Source organism: Medicago truncatula, chromosome 3, assembly GCF_003473485.1.
Source record: "Medicago truncatula cultivar Jemalong A17 chromosome 3, MtrunA17r5.0-ANR, whole genome shotgun sequence".
Classification (NCBI taxonomy): domain Eukaryota; kingdom Viridiplantae; phylum Streptophyta; class Magnoliopsida; order Fabales; family Fabaceae; genus Medicago; species Medicago truncatula.
Window position 1 is genome coordinate 21,200,858 of NC_053044.1, and position 7,934 is coordinate 21,208,791.

General features: G+C 31.0%; 1 long non-coding RNA gene across 2 annotated transcripts; it reads right to left on the reverse strand.

The window, feature by feature from the left end:
• Positions 1-435: 435 nt before the first annotated feature.
• Positions 436-3,698, reverse strand: LOC112419962 (uncharacterized). 2 transcript variants are annotated; one of them, XR_003010138.2, is made up of 4 exons: positions 3,211-3,698; positions 3,040-3,115; positions 1,064-1,419; positions 436-762 (listed from the first exon to the last, which is right to left on the reverse strand). It is a non-coding gene; the product is annotated as an uncharacterized lncRNA (long non-coding RNA). The 2 variants fall into 2 exon arrangements; XR_005645114.1 differs by having other exon boundaries at positions 445-762; positions 1,064-1,191; positions 3,211-3,686.
• Positions 3,699-7,934: the final 4,236 nt, after the last annotated feature.

Here is a 7,934-nt window from a genome sequence, read left to right on the forward strand (position 1 = left end):
GGCCCAACCACGATTTCCAAGAGTTATCTTGAAGGAGGAACATCAGAAGTTCTTATAACTACGCCAAAAAAGGGATTTAATAGCACTTTTTTTGCCCTTTGATAGCACTAAAAAGTGCTATTAAAGCCGCCACTATTGTAAGTATACCGTTTTTAATAGCACTTTTAAAGGGCTATTAAAAGCCTGGTGTTTAATAGCATTTTCATGAAAAGTGCTATTGTAGTATGCATTTTTACGCTTTGGAATAAGTATTTTGAATAGAATTTAATAGCACTTTCATTTTAAAGTGCTAACATATGATGTAACTTTAATAGCAATTTCTGTACAAAGTGCTATTAAAAGGCTAACTTTTTGTGTAAAAAAAATTACGCGTAACATATATATCACTAGTAGGATAGGTTTGTAATCCAAATGCAGCTATATACTACATTCCAATTTCCAATATCAAATAAAACTTTATTTACTTATTGCATATATAATATGATAAGATCCAAAACCTGTCTACAGATAACATAAAAAAAAGGGTATTACATAACCAAATTTTCCAATAGAATACAACGGTGCTCAATTCGAAACAATTTACTCATATCCCCTTAACAAAAGAAATATCACCTAAAAAACAAGGACAACAAAACAGCAGAAACTAGGAACAACTTCCAACCGAAGCACTGCCCAACCCACGCAACAGCAGCCGAACCAAAAAATTCCAAAGTGACCAGCTCTCATAGCCACAGATTAACACTAGAACTTCCAACCTTCGAACTAAATACAAATTGAATATATATATTTGTCATGGTATATTTGCAAATAGATAATAAAAAGGTGGCCTTTAACAGTATCACTAGTACTATAATTGCAATTGGTAATATGATGAAGTAAAACTATAATCTGGCAAAACTATAATCTGTTCAGTTTGTAAATCACTTTGACAGTTCAGTTTTTTAAAATGGGTTCAGTTCAGCTTTTTAAAAGAGAGTTCAGTTCAAGGTTCAGTTTAGTTCTAAACAATTATTTAAACAACCCAACAATAAAATTTTAAAACTAGCTTCAGTTTGTGTGTTACTTGAATGTCATCCCAAATGTGACACCAATGTTAGCAATCGGAACTAAGTGACGAACTGTGACACCAACGAAACTAGCAAAATCCTTGTTCTTATGCTTGATTGGTTGACCTCTTGCATTCCATTGAACCTATAACAAAATTGAAGTGCAAAAAAAAAGTCAGCAATCTTACTAAAGTTTCATTAATATATATTAACATTAAGAGAGTTTCAGAAACCAAAATTAGCAACAAATCATGTCCAATTCCATCTCTAAAGTATCACTAATATTTATTAACGCCAAACTGCTGATTGCTTTTGGCTGTGAATTTTTTGCAACTGAGTCACACCACATTCATCATTATTAGAAGCCATTTACCTGTAAAAAGTGTAAAGAAGTTACTATATCATAAATGAATAACATTAAGAATCAATAACAATAAGACTCTAACAATAAAAGAATAAAAAAAAAATCAATATTCCATAGAAGATCAAGTTGGCCTTTTGCTCTTAATTGTAATTGGATTCAAAGTTTTCAGTTTTTTAGTTACCCAAAATGATTTATAATCCAAATCCCACCATTGTGATCGTTTCTCATATCAGGAATATGTGTAATTGGTTCAACATCAAGCAAATCTAAGGGGTGTTAAAGAAAGGATCATCCTCAACATCTCTATTTTCACATTTTTTTTTATGTTGATCATTTATTGTTACTTGCAAAATAGACAACTCTTCATAGGCAGGATCATTCACATATAGAATATGACAAAAAGCAAGACATATTCAACATTTTCAATACAAAATAACAAAGGTAAAATGTGAAAATGAGAAAGATAGCAGACATGTATAAAAATACTTAGTCAAATTCCAAACCAACAACTCCCTAACTGTGGCAACCAACACAATTTGACAAAAGTTGTAGAAATGAAAGGAAGCCCAAGACCAGTCAGCAAGCATAAGTGACAAATAGAGAATTTCAGCAATGAAATACAAGATAAAATGCATTATAGGATCTGTTCATGTCATATTAAAGCAGGATAGATCGATGGGTATGATAAAATACATTATCATCTTCATGTTTTTAGCAGACTGCTCTTGTCAGTTGCAGATCGGCAGATCCTATATATAAACTTCTTATAGGATAATATATAACATGCATGCACTAGCTATAACATCAAAATTTGCTGACTTTCTTAAGTTACTCCACAATTTGCATTTGATTGAACCAAAATTGAAAGTGCAACATCAATAATGATTGTGTAAGTTTTTGTAAGACATATGGGACATCAATTTTTAAGAATCATTATTAAAAAACATATGATTCTTATTCGTCAAAACAAAAAAAAAAAAAACATATGATGCTCATTGTTCTTTTCCTCTTTACTACTACCCTATCGCACTCAAAGACACTAAAACACTTCGACAATTATGAGGTAGAGAAAATCCCCCCGGGGCTGAACAGGCCCACCTGAGCACACAAAAACCTTCAACATAAATTAGGTGACAATAGTTCATGGACACCAATCAGACAGAAATTGAACTCAACAAGCTCTGAACCGAAACGACTAGAGAACACAACACCGACCAATTCCAAGACCAAATGTAGTCCACAGGAAACCCAGTATCGGGTCTACTAGAACCATGTTTTTCAAACACAAGAAATCATCAAATCACCATATCAGAATAAGTTTCTTTACTCAAATCACCAAATCAAAATTGACATCCTAAAACTCATAAAAGAATCATAAAGAGTTCTTATCTTCAAATGGTTTCGATGGAGAACGATATGAAAATTACATTACAACTAAAATTAAGGTAGGACTAATTTGTTTTGATGTGTTCAAAACTAAAAATTGATGATTTACAAGGGAAATAATGTACACTAGTTAATGGCAGATAAACATAATGAACTTATCCAAATTACTCAAATTCACAAACAAATATCCAAATCAAATAACAAACACCCCAAATGAATACATAAAGACTAACCAAAAGGTACCTTATTAGCATAGATTAGGCAAAAAGGCCGCAACATTCAATCCCTTCAAACCCAGTAATATCAAATCAAACGAAATCTAGACGAATCAGAAACGAAATAACATAAACAAATCAAACAAAACTATAATCAAATTTTCAAAATCAAAACAAAATAGAAAAGGATAAGGCTTACGCATACGAGTTCGCCGCTTTCAGAAAAGGGTTCGATGAGAAGTTGAGATGATGGGTTTGGTGGATTAGTTCGAACGAGATGATGGGTTATGATTCTATTAAGATGAATCCATGGGTAAAGATTACAGGGTTAGGGTTTGAAGGGTTCGGTGAGAAGATGAGATGATAGTTTAGGGCTTGAAGGGTTTCATTTTTGTGATCATATGAAAATTGGTTTTGGTCGACGATGAGAGGAAGAAGGGTTGTCTGGATCGATGTGGGTACTAGTTTTGAGAGGGTACTGTGTTAAATCTGGTTTTGGGAGAAGAGAGGGAAAGGAAAAATAGTTCAGCGCCAAAGGATGAAAACATTTGCGGTTTTTTTTAATTTTTTGGAAAATAATTATTTTTTTATTTGACAATGGCTAAGATAGCATTTAGTCATAAAGTGCTAACAAATAATATATCCTTATATTAGCGTTCCTGTAAAAGCGATATCATACTTTTCCTTTATTTTTTTAAACTACCTATATTAGCGTTTTTATACAGAGTGCTATTACATATGTCATCTGTTAATAGCGCCTGCAGCCAAAACGCTATTACGGGAGACGAGGTCAGCTTTTTAATAGCATTCCTTTTAAAAATGCCATTAAATAGGCGCTAATAAATGTTAAAATTGGCGTAGTTACAGTTCCATTTGTAATGTGTTTCCACAAAATTTGATCATGCGTTGTGTCGATAGGAATAGTTAGTTTGAGCAAATTGCCTTAAATTAGGGAACAATTACTCTCCATTGAAAAGACTAAGTCATTGATGAAGAATGGATTATAGAAGATCTAAGATAAGGGGCTCGACACCAGGCATCAATCCAAAAATTTATCGCATTGCCATTACCTAGAAGCCAAGCTGAATTATTAGTGATGACATTGAATTCTTCTTTGATACCGCTCCAAAGAGATGAATGAATTTGATGTTGAATTGGCTTCCCATTTCTAAGAACACTATTACTTAATATATTAACCCAAGATTGTTGAGAATGAATAAGATTCCAGCAGAACTTCAAGTTAATTAATTGCATTATTCAATTTTTTTAGGGATCTAATATATGCTTAATCCTCTTTGAGAGTAAGGAGGCTTGTGAATTTTCTTCCATGATACTGTTACCATTTTTTTCTTTTTAATGTCTCCACTCCATATATAAAGTTCCTCATACATTTTTCAATCTCTTTAAGCAAAGAAACTGGCCAAAACTATATTGAAATGTTGTGTATCCACATGGTTTAAATAACTAATATTACAAGTCGTACTCTTCCAGCTATAGAAAGGAGTGATGCTTTCTAAGTAAAGAGTTTCATTTTTATCCTATTGGTTATAAATGCATCACCTTTGTCTTACCTCTGAAAATTGGCTTCCCCGAGTAATTACTAAATTTACGATGCTAGCAGCCCTCAAAGTACAATGAAATTGTTATAATTAACTACCTCACAACCAAAAAAAAATCAAATTAAAAAATAAAATCAAGTCACCGTACATAACATGGTACTGGAAATAACGGCAATTCTCACGATATTTGAAATCAAACGAACGACGAGGATTCTGACGAAAATTGGAAAATGCGGCAGTTGGGAACGACAAAATTGAACAATCAAAATGGGAAGAAGAAATTTTATGAATATAACTGATAAATTTAAGGACATTCAGATGAAAGAAATTTGATGTGAAATTTTAATTGCTCTAAGCCGGTCTTGTAGTGTAAATTAATTAAGATTGAACACCTAAATATAATTAATACAATATTACATTATGGGTCCTTTATCTTATTTATTTGTAACACTTTGATCCATTATCTTTATTTTTTCCCGTTTATGTCATTTATCTCTCTTAAAAGCACATATACATCTTTTTTTGCATTTTTTTATTAAAAAATACATAATTTTATTTTTAAAAATATATTTTTATTAAAACTGAAAAAAATCCAAAAATATGATGAAGATTTTCATCATCTTCATCCTCTTCCTTGGAATCTTCATCATCTTCTTTAAATAAATAAAAAATCTACTAAAATATATCTCCAAATATAGTGAATTAATGTTATGTTCACCTCAAATCTTCTTTTAAACACAAAAAATCAAAACCTTAATGTCACAAATGTTGCAATGCGGATGGTGGAGACTTAGTCACTGGCGGAAGGGTTGGGCTTTACGAAAGTTAAGATTGTTCTGGAAACAACAAAATTGATGAGCAAAGCTGCTCTCAATTTTGGGGTTATTTTTATGCGGGGTTTGAATATTGAGTTAGAAAATAAAAATAATAATAAACAATATACAATGTGATAATTTATATAACTAAATATATATATATATATATATATATATATATATATATATATATTTTGTGATGAAACTAAATCTCTTTCTCTATAGGGTTTTGATTTTTGTGTTTAAAAGAAGATTTGAGGTGAATATAACATTAATTCATAATATTTGGAGATATATTGGTGTAGAAATTTTTTTGATTCAATGAAGATGATGAACATCTTTATCATATTTCTGGATTTGTTTCATTTTTAATAAAAATATATTTTAAAAAATAAAATTATGTATTTTTTTTAATAAAAAAAATGAGGAAAAGGATGTGTGTGTGCTTTTCTAAGAGATAAAAGACCTAAGTAGAAAAAAAAATAAAGATAAAGGACCTCTAATGCAATCATGTCTATAATTAAATAAAAATTAAAAGTATTAAAAGTTACCTTATGATTATAATTGATTCTTTTTTTAGAAAAAAATTGACTCATTTATGACATTTAATGTTGTCAATGTATATTACATCTTGATTGGTTGATATCATGAGAGGATAAATACCCTCTAAATAAGAGAAGGTAATCTAGAAAAAACCTGTATATATTTGTTTTCAATGATGAACATATTATGTGTATAGGTGTGGAGGTTACAATTCATGAAATAAAAAAAGTTAGACGAAGCAGTTTGGTTGATGACTCGATTATTTGTAGAGCTTTCTTGAAACATGCTTAGGAAATATAGGGGACTACTGATTTGTTATCTTACATTTTATACTCTTTAAAAATGTTATTTTAAGAAGCAAAAATGAATTATATTAACTTCCTATGGCGGACTTCTGAGCATAAGGTGTGCCAAGAAGACCATCAAAAAATAAAATAAAAAAAGCAGTCAAAGTGCATGCACAACATAGTGGATTACCCAATGCGTAAACACGACAAAGGACTCGTCCACCATAAGTGATCACCAAATTTAAATGTGGCTTTTTTAGCCTTCAGCAACCACAATGAATGATATTTAACTTTGTCTAGCAACTGAAGTATATTGCATTCTTTGTTATTGAATAACATGTTATTTCGTTCATTCCATAAAACCCAAGTTGCAAGAAGCCAAATAAGTTGGTGGAAGGACCGCCGCGATTTTAGACCATCTATCGAAAAGATAAACTGAATAAAATGATCTGAAATGCTCTAATGGTCAGCACCCTAAAAAACAATCCACAACCAAAACAAAGGCCATAGAGATGCAGTGAAGGAGCATGATAAAAACATATGTCGAACATCCTCCACCTAGCCACAACCAAACACATAGTGTCGCGCCTGAGGTTGTAAATACCTCGATTCGCCAAATTTGATTTTATAAGAAGACGGTCTCGAAGCAAAATTTAAAAATGTAATTATCTTACAATCCCTAAAAAAATGTTATCTTTTTTTTTTTTGGTCTAATAGCCTAGTGGCTAGAGCTCACACATTTAAATGTAGAGAAGTGGGTGTCCAGTGTTCGAACCCTGACCACTGCATAAATTATGCAATGTCCTTGCCAATTGAGCTAAGCTCACGCGAACTTAAAAAAATGTTATCTCACAAAGAAGCAAAATGTTTACCAAGATGCAGTAGCAAATTTGGTTGTGATGAAGGTTTCTCTTTGACTGTACATATATATAGGTAATCTCCTACTCATATCAGTTCTTTTTGTTTAGCTGATTGTATGGGTATTTGACTCCACATCTTCTTAAGTACCGTAGTAATTTGTTTCTCTTTTTGGGTTTTGACCTTCTTATTTTCCAAAAAAAAAAAAAAAAATTATTATGAAAATATTTATTTATATATTTTTTGAGGAAAAATATATATTTATATTAAAATGGGTTAAAGTGTAATACATACTTCCTCCGGTCATATTTACAAGAGAAAGTTGATTTTTTAGATACATTGAATAATGTATGTATTTAGTCAAGAACCTAAACCAAATACATAAATTATTTAATGCATCTAAAAAGTAAATTGTTTCTTGTAAATAGGACCGGAAGGAGTATTAATTAAATTCATAAGGAAGTATACCATTTAATTCAAGTGTCGCATAGGATGAGAAGTTTAATTTCTTCTATAAATTTAATGTTTAAGGGAGAAAAGTATATATTTTAACATAAAAGGAAAAATAATGCAATTCAATTTTTTGTTAGGAATGATTTTTTTTTTTTTTTTAAGAAAAAGTGCTTATAGCATTTCATTTATAATAGAAGATTCAATACAATTGGGTATAACATAATAAATTACGGCACTAGCTATTAATGTGGCCTCTCTAGCGAGAGTATGAGCTACCAAATTGGCTTGTCGCCTAACAAACTCCACCCGAGAGTTAGAAAATTTGGAATGAAACATAGAATGAGACGCTTCAACAATGTACCCAAATTCAGATATATCATCTCGTCTACCGGTAAAAGCATCTTTCGT